Here is a 13,613-nt window from a genome sequence, read left to right as displayed (position 1 = left end):
GTCAACCTGTTGATGTCACACCATCCAGCTCTACTTGAACTTCTTATTATATAGGCTACAATTCTTTAATTACAAGGCAGTGAGTTTCCTTAGTTTGGTTATATTGGTTCTTCCAAATCTCAACTCTTTTTTGATGTAAATTATGCCCCTGTGGTAGATAAAGTAATGCTTAGAAGAAATCGTTTTTATTTAAAATATTGCTCATTAAGGGAAAAAAGGAAATTGATTTAAAGTCTAGTCAATTTCAATAGACAGCATATTTAACTCATAAAAATCAAGAGCCTTGGAATCAGATACACCTGTTAATCCTACTCACCACATGAGCAAAATAAATAAGCTCAATGAACCTCAGTTTCCACAATTGTAGGCAGAATATTAAACACTGTTGTTATGATCATTAAATAAGATAATTTATACAGCAAACTAAAAATTGTTATTTACTTGGTGCATAGCAAAATAACAAAATACAGAGGTAACTTTTTTTTATTAGTAGTAGTAGCTTCTGTTTAAATACGTAGTGACATACTGAGTCATAAGACATTGTCAACCTTCTTGGAGATCTCTGGCAAATATCTTGGGAAATAGTAAATATCTTCTCACGTTAATCATTATTCTGATGGTATCAATTTTAAAGATTCTTGTCCACACTTTGCTTAAACTCATGTGAAATAAATTCATACCCAGTGCTAATAAAACTATCTGGTAATCTGTATACTGGAGCTATAGGGACTTCAGCTATGTTTGTTAACAAACTTGGGAAAATTTACGTACTTGAAGATGCCTTCCCCTTAGCAAAAGCAGCAATAATTTGATTGACATTAGACTAATGATACGGATGCTATTTTTACTGCCTTTTCACAGTACACTAATGGTATTTATAGAGCTCCATTTTAATAGGTGTCTGAGTGCCAGGAAAATTGGTCTCAGCAAAATGAATCAATTCTTTTGAATATTATTGCCAGGTCAATATAAAACTATGTGATTAAATGTTCAGAGTTTTAATTATTTCTGTTGAATAAAATAGAAGTAAAATAATAAAATAATTATAAATGATGAAGAATAAAAAAGAAACTTCTTAGTTTCAAGGGGATAAGATTTTGTTGTGGTTGGATCCACACCGAATAATACAATAACTTATCAAAGGAAATACAGATGTAGTGCAAAGAGCCTTCACTAGAAGATATCATTGCAGAGGACTGCATGTGAAAAGGGTAGGAGATTAGATTGAATATGCCCTGATCTTAAGACATACACAGATACTATACTCTCAGGTCTTTTATCTTTTTTCCCTTTTCATCTGCTTTTCCTCAAAAGCAAAGGACACAGAAAACTAAATTCTATTCATTAAGGTTTATTCTTCCATTGATAATAAAATAAAGACCATTGACACATTTAACTTGAAACATTTCATCTTAAACATTATCCATATGCATTTATTTCTCTGGTCCTTGAAGACAAGCAAAAGATCAAAGATTTGTGTAACTGGAGAATAACTATTCCTGAAAAAAGTCAACTTGGAGAAAAATTAAAATTGAAACTAAATATGGCAGTTTTTTTGAAGTGTAATACAATTTAGATGAGAATATGAACTATAACTTAACATATCAAGTACTTTTTTGGAAATTGTGGTCATTTCACAAGTAAATATTTTTGTGTAATAAGGACTTTTGCTTCCCCAAGAGACCTCATTATGGCCAGGAACCTAAGACTGATAGGATAATGAGGACGTTATATTTATACGTATTTTACATGTATGCATTTTCCGTTACATGAATGCAGCAACACATTTTAAAATATAAACAATAACATAATAATGAAAATAAAATTAAAATTTAAGTAAACTTCAATGAGCATTTATGTGACCACGCAATATTATAAGCATTTTGCACATAAGTGTCAGTTATAACCATTTTGCTAAAAAGTTTGCTTACTTGCCCAAGCTTTCACAGCTAGAAAGTAGTCAGCTGTCATATCCATTTACATGACAGTATGTATAGCTACAATCAATAAATTAATGAATTAAAGAATTTATAATATATCACCTGTGTGCCACACACTTCTATGCCCTGAGATACAGCAAACAGGCAAAACCTCTGCTCTCCAGGGATTTACATCTTATTTAGAGAGGGAAATATTAAACATATAAATATACACAATATTGACAGAGATAAATGTTGTGAAGGAAATCAAAGTAACTTGCAGGGTAGAGGTTTGATGGTCTAAAATGACCTCTGTGAGGAGGTTATATCTAAATAGAGACCTGAATGCTATGTGGAATGACTAGAGGAGATACATGGGTGAAAGAAGTTCCAGGTAGAGAGAAGAGCAAGTCTACATGCTTTAGGTAAGTGCCTGTTTGGCACAGTCAAGGAATAGCAAAATGACCAAGATATGAGGAAGAGAAGTGGGAGAACTGAGGATGATTCTGAGAGTGAGCTAGGGACCAGGTGGTATGTGACAAGGGAAGAACTTGGTATTTTATTCTGCGGATGTAGGAAAGCAGTCAGAGGGAATGATATGAAGAGTGGCTCAATCTGATTTCTATTTTATAAGGATGCTCTGAGTCCTGTGTGGAAGACAGTCAGTACAGCGAGAGTAGGATCAAGGCTGCTTCTGCTTTCTGCAGTGGTCGTTGGGAAAGATGATAGGGATTAAACTTTATGGTAGCAGTGGTGGAAGTAATTCTGAATATATTGACTGATAAGTTGATGGGACTCCTAATTAATGAACTTGAAGTGCTTTTCTTTGTAATAATTGCTGCTGCAAGAATCTGCTGTCTTTTCAGTTTATTTATTTTTTCCTCTAGAACCAGAATACTGCTATCCTTTGACAAGAAGAGACAACTGACTAAATGCCTGTTGAATAAATAAATGACAGAAATGTATCTCTTTCCTATTTTGTAGATGTATTTTCACATGCCATGTTGAATAATTTATCATCACATCATACTCTGGTAAGTTTTGCATGCTTCATAGCTTCAAGGTCTTTTTTTTTTTAAACTGGAATTATCTAAGTAATCCTAAAATGTGGCATGGAGTGTTGGACTTAAAACTAAATCTTGTTTTATGTAGTTCTCTAGTGAATATTATGTCTTCTAAATATCATTGATACTAACCTTTTTTGTTGTATGCTGATTAAACACACTGCAGATAAATTGTTACATCAGTTTTAACTCTCTTTATAAGATCTGGGATAAAGTGCATAGAACTGTAAAAAAATGTATAAAAGGAAAATGGTTTCTAATGCTGCTGTTATTTTTATCCTTTCATGTCTTTGAATGAGAAATATTAATAACTTCATGTTCAATATATATGTAGGAAATGAATGAAAAGAATGAAAATACATTTTCATCTGAGACTGTTAAATTGGCTTTGAAAACTGTACTGAATATACAGCTTTTCTGGCACCTCTCCTCTTCCTTGTTTTTCTTTGAATCATAGAAGCCATAAGGTGTAAAGGTGTAGAATTGTTGTTGAATATGGTTTCTGCCATATGGAGAAAGCAGGCCTGCAGTAAAGGGAAAAGTAGAGCAGACACACGTGTAGAGTCTGAGGCAAAAGACACAGATGAGCCGTCGTAGCACTCAAGCCCTGACAGTGCTGACCTAGGGTTCTGTGCGACACCATGAGTATCTTACGAAGCCCCTGCTCAGTGTGAGCTAAATTTGTAACTTAAATAATACAACTGTTTAAAAGACAAGTTCAAAAATACTTGGAATAAATGTATGACTCCACATTGTGAATTCTTTAGTAAGAACATTTAAAACATAAGGCTCTACAGTCTTGTTTAAAAGGAACCCTCCTGCACTGTTGGTAGGAATGTAATTTGGTACAGCCACAATGGAAACAGTATGGAGATTCCTTAAAACACTAGACTTACCATATGATCCAGCAGTCACACTCCTGGGCATATATCCAGAGGAAACTCCAATTCAAAAAAAGATACATGCACCTCAATGTTCATAGCAGCACTACTTACAATAGCCAAGACATGAAAACAACCTAAATGTACAGTGACATATGACTGGATAAAGAAGTTGTGGTATATATATATATGTAATGGAATACTACTCAGCCATATAAAAGATAGAAAATTTTGCCATTTGTAGTAACATGGATGGATCTAGATATTATCATACTAAATGACATAAGTCAGACAAAGACAAATATCATACCACTTTTATGTGGAATCTAAAAAATGATACAAATGAACTTATTTACAAAACAGAATCAGATTCACAGTTGAAGAAAACAGACTTATGGTTACCAAGGGGGAAAGTTGGGGGGTGTGGTGGAGGGATAAATTAGGAGTCTGGGATTCACAGATACAAACTACTATATATAAAATTGATAAATAACAAGGTCCTACTATATAGCACAGGAAACTATAGTCAATATCTTGTAATAACCTTTAATGAAAAAGAGCATGATAAATAATATATTTATACATATATATATAAAACCGAATATAACTGAATCACCTTGCTGTACACCAGAAACTAACACAATGTTGTAAATCAACTATATTTCAATAAAAATAGAAAAGGAATTTATACATTTTATATATTATTAATTTATAGATTATGTATAATCTTTATGTATTTACTGAGTCCAGCTATCTCAAAACACTACAAATAAGTGAGTAATGCCGTCAGGATGTCATTCAGTCTCATGGCTTTACAACTACTACTTATATGTGGTGACTTCCAAATTTATGTCTATAGGTCTGTCCTTTCCATATAGCTCATTCTCATATACCCAGTATCTCCACTTAAATATCTTAATAAATTTTGAAACTCAGTATCTCCTTTTCTCATTTAGGATATACAGTTCATCTTCAACACCTGTTGGCTTGACCATCATAATCTGCCCATGATCTGACCACTCCTCACCACCACCACTGCGATTTTCCTGCTACAACTAATTTTTGCCAAAATATTTCACTACCTTCTAAATCTGTCTTCCTACTTCTGCTATTGTCCTTTTCAGGGAAGAATGGTTATGTTAAGACAAAAGTGAGATAATCTCAATCTACAGTTAAAATTTTTTTCTAAACAAAGAACAGTATTACTTTAAAAAAAAATGAATGAATGAATAACAGCATTTGGAAAGTATACATGATATTCAAGGACTCATAAAAAATTCTTGTTGGACTACAGAATAATAGGGCTTGGGTAGAAAACTGAACTATTAATATAGGAGAAGGAACGTCAGATTGTAGCCTACCACGTACCAGGCCCCATTCCAGCTCTTCAGAATGAATACCCGGCCATTTGCTGTCTTTATAATTTCTTGGCTAGAAACAAGGAGTGACATTGCTCAGTATTTCAAATTTCTCCTTCCTGAGACCAGTAAGTTTTAGGAACATCATTTCTGAGTCTCACTCTGAAATTGTCAACCTTCACATCACATGTCTTTGGCAATCCTCCACCTTCTGACTATTCTGGAACAACCAGGTCCCTATCTAGGATACTAATCAGTAAACTCTGAGGAAACAGAAAACAAAGCAAAACAAAACCTATCCAAGACAACTTTCTTGTTAATATCAGCCCATTTGGAGGGTTCTGGACTTGCTTCTGGCTTCCTCTGCCTTTTTAAAATATACAATGTGTGCAATGACCCTGACTCTATAACACATCTGCCGCCACTGCTCTGCATGTAAAATGTGATATCTCAGCTTTATTTCTATGAATGGGGTCCCTCATGGCACTTCCAGCACCTGAGATAGACTGTAATGAATATGCAAAATCTGTACTTGAACTTCAGACTAATCGTAATTTTTGGTGACATATTAGAACAGTGAGGGTGGCTAGCTTAAACAGAACATAATTTGTTGGAAAGATTTGAGAAGTATCGTAGATTGACAACAAAATTGGATTTGGAAAGAGGAACATTAATATAAAAAAATGTGAAAAGTCAGGTTTGGGATAAGAAAGGAGGGAAGCAGTTTGTACTTTTCTTAGTGCAGGGGCCTCACAGACTCCCTAAACATTTTATTTAACTCATTTTCAGGTGACTCTAGGTGATTATTTCATTAGCTGTTTCCCCTCTGCTGCTAGATTCCAGTTCCTGGATACCAGTAAGATTTTCTGCCTTCTGACATATACAGACCAGTTTTACCAAATCATATTCCACATATTTCCTGAGGAAATTTTGCCCTCTGTCCAGCTTTGGTGCTTGGTTCAGTCTATGGGTACTAACCTACTTACTCATGCAGAAGATATTTGTTGGGAGAATTTTTTGCATAACTTCCTAAGTTAGCAAGAGAGCCTGAGAACTATTTTGAAAATGGTCAAAAACCAGTGAAAGTTAGGCCCCCAAATCCCTCAAACCCCCCACCCCCCAAAAAACCCTCATCAATGTGGCTGCAGCACCACCATGGACAGAGGCCATCCCTATAGTGACCGTGTGTGGAATGAACTTGCCACGGTTCACAGCTATATGTTGCTATTGCTGTGACAGATTCAAACTTCTCTTCCATTCCTCCTTTTGACATTTTTTTTCAAGAATCGCATTTCTAGGTGGTTACAACTAACTGGCTAAACCTGAGTTATTTGCCTTCATCTTGGTTTGGAGGATGTAGGGAGAGAAAAAATATCTCTTAGGTTGTCATGGTGGGTAAATGCACTGCCTCTTCCAGAGACTCACATTATGAAGAATTGCCTCTAAAATAGGAAGAGGTTTTCATAATAAGAAGTCCAAAAGGCCAAATGTCCACAGAAAAGTTGGTAGTGGGTCTTCCCTATTTTTCCTTACATTCCTGTTGGATAGCTGTCAAGTGACCCTTTTCCACCATTGGTCCCTCCTAGATCTTAGAATTTGCTATCGTGGTATCCACAAGAAGTCTATCCTCTTTCCCTACTGGGAGCAAATGTTGATGATATAGACTTCTAAGGAGGTAAAGGGAAGCTGTTGGGAATCTGTGAGAGCAGGGTGATTATGCCATCAGGGTGACCAAGGGGATATAATCCCACAGGAAAGATGGATGGAGGGCCAACCAGAGAAAGCTGTGACTCTGTTTTAGGATTTTCTTGTCAAAGAGACGGTAAGAGGTAAGAAAGGATTTGAGTAAGTTTATGAAGGTAATAAAATAAAACTGAAGTGACTTTACCGAAGTTCATTACACAAAAGATGATGTTTAATGACAGGAGTCAGCTAGAGAGAAGAAAGAGTTAAACTCTACGCAGTTTTTAACATTGGGTGACTAGAAGAATGGTGGTGCTGTGGGCAGAAATAGGGAAGTCAGGAAGAGAAGTTTATTGTAGCAGAAGGGATAAATTATAGACACGATTTGGACTATTTTCAGTTTGGTGGGCAGGTTTAAAAAAAACAAGTGTAGTATATTGGCGATGCAGAACTGCTGTGTGCAGTCCTTCATAATTTCAGTTTGTTTGCTGGTTTGATTTATTACGATAGGTGATTTCAGGCTCTCAAAGGAACAAGAGATGAGATGGTGAATGGCACTAAGCATCTGAGTTAATGATCATAAACCAGCAATGGATTGCTTACCACTCTGATATATAATCTAGACAACAGCTTTTTTGAAGTTTTAAAACCACTTGCTGAATAGTGAATAGGAAAAACAAAAACATAAAAGCATATGATTTATGAAGCTTATTAAACAACTCTAAATCCTCTAGAAAATTCTACACCTTATTATTAAGATGAAAAAAGTGCTGAAAAGAACAAACTCATATAAATGAGCAATGTTCTAATAAGAAAACAGTATACTATAAATTTTTATTTTTTAATAAAAACTTAAAAGTTAAGGTAATTGATTTAATTGTGCTTATAAGAAGTGACTTTAAAGGAAACGTTTTTGGTAATTTTCAAAATAAGCAATTGAATTATGGCAATTGGTATATAATTTTGCAATAGCAGGAAAATTCCACAGTTCACATAAATTGGTTGCGCTTTAAAGGAACATTACTTCAATAATCTTTACAAACCTATCAAAAATCCATAAATTACCTTGAATTTTTTTTTCTTTAGATCACTTTCTTAGAGCAAAACTGCTAACAGTACAGGCCCACTAACAGAAACAATTGCTCTAACAGAAAATGTTTCCAATATTGAGGTACTTCCATTTGCATTCATTAAAAGCGTGGTAAATACTTCTTTAGGGAGTTCATAACAATTGTTTTTGATGTGATTTGATTAATAATTTATAAAACAAAAATCTTGAGAACGAGGTCATCTAACTAATGCTCCTGTGATGTTGTATTAGGACAACTATCCAAATTGATGCAGCATTAAACAAAGTTCCATCTTACTTAATTTGATTTTTTGGTCTTAGACTTCAACATATTCAAATATTTCCTTTTTCTAGTGTTATGACCAGTAATTTGAAAGACAGAGTCAAAGTATTCTCTTCTATTCATCTGTGTGTTGGATTCTACTTAATATTTCATGCAGACTTAAGATGTTTGTTAAAGGAATAATTATAATATAATTCCAACAAACATCTTCTAGCAAAGTTTTTGATTAAAGTTGTGTTTAATTAAACCCAACATTAGGAAATAACTTTCCAGGTTTTAGATCTCTAGCTATAAAAATTCTTATTAACTTCACACCAAATTTTTAAGAACTATCATTAGCCAAATTTTTATATAAGAGAGTACATTTCAAAGTGGATGAGTAGTCTATATGATGGAGAAGCAAATTTAGATTCTATGACTGTAAATCACAAAACATGTTGTTTTCACCATTAAACTACTGAGTAATACCATATTTCTTAAGTTATTTCCTGTTTATCAGCTTAAAAAGGAGCAGTGGGTACTATAGAAGAATGTGATTGGTCCAATACATTTGTTTATTTAACAGTGACTAATCCTTCAGCACATACCATATTCCAGTTTGTTTTTTTTTTTCTAGTCAGTGATGACACAGCCCTAAAATTAAATCAAAATTCTTGCCCTGGTAGAGCTTATATTTTACCAAAAAATATGTAAAGAACAAATATGTGGATTATGTAATCTTATGTGATAGGTGCCTTGAGCAAAAAATACAAAATGATAATAAGATAGAAAATAATTTGTGAGAAAAAGGAAAATGTGTTGTGGGAGAAGGGAGTGTGTGTGGCCCTGTTACCTTAGAGAGCATCCGCCACCTGAAGACAGAGCAGCAGGACCCATGTGGTTGTCTGCAGGGGAGTGTTTCCAAAAACAGGTTTCACAAATAGTGAAATTTATGTATTTCAATTTTTTTTTCAAATGTGGAAATTTAGAAACCTAGATTAAATGAACACAAACACAGATAAATTAGCAAATAGATAAATTTGCAAACCCTCGAACTGACACATTACAGAAGAAACATATAAGACCAATAAATGTATGAAAATAGGCTCAGACTCAATAAACAGAGAAGTAGAAATTAAATCTCCAATGAGTTTTTAACCTACAAGCTTATAAAAAAAGTCCTGATAATTCTAAGTCCTAGGAATAATGTAACACAACAGTGTAATTTACACACTACTAGGAGAGTAGTTTGGTACAGCTACTTTTGAAAACAGTATCATTTTTGATAGTCAAGATGAACAAATACAAATGCACCCTGTGGAAATTAACACACAGGCTCAAGAAGAGATGTTTAAGAATAACCTTAGTGGCATTGCACGAGATAGAAAAATTTAGAAATAATCCAAATTTCTACTGAGAGGTGAGCAGCTAAGTAACTTACAAGTTATTCATACAATGGAACACTGTGCAGAAGTTGAAGTGATAAATTCTTCCTAAAATTTGGAGCTTATCTCTGGGGAGGAGATGGAATACAGGAGAGGGCTTCAAGGATACTGCTAATATTTCATACTTTTATCTATCATATATACATGCAGGTGTTTGGGGGTCATTTTTTTTAAATTAAGATAAAATTGACATATAACATTAGTTTCAGGTATACAATATAGTGATTCAATATCTGTATTGCAAAATTATCACCACAATAAATCCAGTAAACATCCATCACCAGCATAGTTATAAAATTTTGTGAACTATAGTAACCACATGGTACATTACATCCCCCTGACTTATTTATTTTATGATTAGAAACTGGTACCTTTGACTGCTTTCACCTGTTTGTCCCATCACAAACACCCCGCCTCTGGCAAACACCAGTCTCTTCTATGTACTTACGTGCTTGCTGTTTGTTAGTTTGTTATTAGATTTCACATACAAGTGAGATCATACAGTATTTGTCTTTCTCTGTTTCACTGTTTCATTTAGTGCAATGCCTTCTAGGTTCATGCATGTTGTCACAAATAGTAAGATTTCATTCTTTCATGGTTGAGTAATATTCCAGTAAGTATGTGTGTGTGTGTGTGTGAGACTTTTTCTTTATTCATTCACCAATTAATGGGTGCTTAGGTTGCCTTCAGTCTTGACTATTATAAATAATTCTTCAGTATATACGAGAATGCAGATATCTTTTTGAAATAGCGTTTTCATTTTTTTTTGGAAAAATATCCAGAAGTGGAATTGCTGGATCATATGGTGGTTGTATTTTTAAATTTTTGAAGAACCTCCATACAGTTTTCCTTAGTGGCTACACCAATTTACATTCCCATCAAGAGTGCACAAGGGTGCCCCTTTCTCCACATTGTCCCCAACACTTGTTATTGTCTTTTTGAAAATAGCCATTCTGATAGATGTGAGGTGATATTGCAGTTTTTTTTAAGATTTTTTTAAACTTTTTTTTTATTGAGTTATAGTCATTTTACAATGTTGTGTCAAATTCCAGTGTAGAGCACAACTTTTCAGTTATACATGGATGGTGATACTGCATTTTGATTTGCATTTCCCTGATGATTAGTGTTGTTGTGCTCCTTTCATGTACCTGTTAGTCATCTGTATGTCTTCTTTAAAAGAAATGTCTGTTCAGATCCTCTTCCCAGTTTTTAGTTGGATTGTTTGTTTTTTACTATTGAGTTATATAAATTTTTATATATTTTGAATATTATCATATACATGATTTACAAATACTTTCTCCCTTTCAGTAAGTTGCCGTTTTGTTATTTTGTTGATGGTTTCCTTTGCTGTGCAGAAGCTATTTACTTGATGCAATCCCACTTGTTTATTTTTGCTTTTATCTTTGCTTTTGGTATCAAAGCCAAGAAATCACCAAGATCTATGTCAAAGAGCTTACTGTCTGTTTTGTTCTATGATTTTTTTGCTTTCAAGTCTTATGTTCAAGTCTTTAATCCATTTTGAGTTTATTTTTATGTATTATCTAAGATATTGGTCCCACTTTATTCTTTTGCATGTGACCAGTTTTCCCAATGTCAGTTATAGAGGAGACTGTCCTTTCCCCACTGTGTATTCTTGGATCCTTTGTTGTAAATTGACCATATATGTGTTGGTTTATTTCTGGGCTCTCTATTCTGTTCCATTGATCTATGTGTCTGATTTTATGCTGATACTATATTGTTTTGATTACTATAGCTTTGAAATCAGGAAGTGTGTTGCCTGCAGCTTTGTTCTTTTGTCTCAAGATTGCTTTGGCTATTCAGGGTTTTTTGTGGTTCCATAAAAATTTCAAGATTGATCCATTGCTGTTAAAAAAAAATGCCATTGGAATTTTGATAGAATTTAATTTGTAGATTGCTTTGGATAGTTTGGTTGTTTTAACTTAATGTTTTAACATAACATATAAATATGTTAACATATTTCTTTCAGTCCATTACAAAAATGGATTATCTTTCTATTTTTTGTTTTTTTTAAATTTCTGTCATCAATGTCTTAGTTTTCAGTGTACAGATCTTTCAGCTTCTTGGTTAAATTTATTCCTGGTATTTTATTTTTTTGATACAGTTGTAAATTGGATTTTCTTAACTTCTCTTTCTGATAGTTGATTATTAGTGTACAGAAATCCAACAGATTTTTGTATAATGATTTTGTGTGCTACAACTTTAATGAATTCACTTATTCTAAGGGTTTTTGGTGGAGTCTTTAGGTTTTTCTATATATAGTATCATGCCATCTGCAACTAGTGACAGGTTTACTTCTTCCTTTTTTATTTGAAAGGTTTTTTATCTTTCTTGCCTTGTTGCCCTGCCTAGGACTTGCAATAGCTATGTTGAATAAAGTGGTAAGAGTGGGCATTCTTGTCTCATTGATCATTCTAGAAGAAAAACTTTCAGCTTTTCACCATTAATTAAGTATAATGTTAGCTATGGGCTTGTCATATATAGTCTTCATTATGTTGAGATACATTCCTTCTATACCTACTTTGTTGAGAGTTTTTTTTTTTTATCATAAATGGATGCTGAATTTTGTCAAATACTTTTTCTGCATCTATTAATATGGTTATATGATCTTGACCCTTCATTTTGCTAACATGGTATAGCATATTGATTAATTTGCAGGTGTTGAATCATCCTTGCATCGCTGAAATAAATCTTAGTAGATCATGGTGTGATTATTCTAATCTAATGTTGAATTTAGTTTGCTGATTTTTTGAGCATTTTTGATTCTGTGATCATCAGGGATATGGGCCTGTAATTTTCTTGTGGCTTCCTTGTCTGATTTTGTAATTAGGGTAATGATGGCCTTGTGAAATGATTTTTGAAGTGTTTCCTCCTCTTGTATTTATGGAAGAGTTTGAGGGTTATTATTTATTTCAGTGTTTGACAGAATTTGCCACTCAAGCCATCTGATCCTTGACTTTGTTGGGAAGGTTTTGATTACTGATTCAATCTCCTTACTAGTAATTGGTCTGTTCAGATTTTCTTTCTTTATGACTTAGTCTTGGAAATTTGTATGTTTCTAAGAACATACCCAAAGATAGTCTGTTACTAATTATATTAAGGAACTGAAAATTATGATATTTTGTAAAACATTACATAGGTAAAATATTAATATTAAAACTTAAAGACTTGAAAAAAATGATTAAAATATGATTTAACTGGCTAGACTCTAAAACAGAAATTTTAACTAAACTGACCAAATAACTTGACAATAAGAAAAAAGTAAAAATTTAGTACTTCACTTCAAAAATGTAAATGAAAATGCAAACCATAACAAAATACATAACAGTGTTAAAGATGTTAGAATTAAGTTTTTGACTCTCCACCAACAAAAAAAATTACAATTAGCTGAAGGTTTAGATAATGCTTAGCATTTTTTAGCAATAAAGTATTTTAAATTAAGATGTGTATAAAGATATAATTGTGTACTTAATAGACTATAGTGTAAATATAACTTTTGTATGTACTGGGAAACCAGAAGATTTATGTGACTTACTTTTTTATGATACTTACTTTATGGTTGTTTTCTGGACCTGAACCTGCAATATCTCTGAAGTATGCCTGTGTAGCTACCCCAGCTTTCTTTTGGCTTTTATTTGCATGGAATAGCTATTTCCATCCTTTCACTTCCAGTCTGTGTCCTTATATCCAAAGTGGAAGTGTTTTTGTAGGCAGCATATAGATGGGTCTTTCTTTTTATCCATTCAACCATTCTTTATTTTGATGGGAAAATTTAGTCCATTTACATTTAAAGTGAATATTGATAGCATGTACTTATTGTCATTGTGTTCATTGTTTTTTTGGCTACTGTGTAATTTCTCTGCTCTTTTCTTTTTCTCTTGACCTCTTTGTGATCTGATAATTTTCTTCAGTGA

The 13,613-nt window shown here is 33.3% G+C and overlaps 1 long non-coding RNA gene across 1 annotated transcript in view; it reads left to right on the top strand.

The window, feature by feature from the left end:
• The window catches only part of LOC116153535 (uncharacterized), a 795,234-nt gene that overhangs the window by 664,033 nt on the left and 117,588 nt on the right, over window positions 1-13,613 (top strand). Inside the window, exon 14 of the long non-coding RNA XR_010380957.1 lies at window positions 2,904-2,953. This is a non-coding gene — a long non-coding RNA (uncharacterized LOC116153535). The remainder of the gene's footprint in view (window positions 1-2,903; window positions 2,954-13,613) is intronic.

The sequence above is a fragment of the Camelus dromedarius genome, chromosome 5 (genome assembly GCF_036321535.1).
Source record: "Camelus dromedarius isolate mCamDro1 chromosome 5, mCamDro1.pat, whole genome shotgun sequence".
Taxonomy (NCBI): domain Eukaryota; kingdom Metazoa; phylum Chordata; class Mammalia; order Artiodactyla; family Camelidae; genus Camelus; species Camelus dromedarius.
The sequence above is the reverse complement of the archived record's forward strand: the minus strand, read 5'-3'. Positions and strand labels throughout refer to the sequence as shown.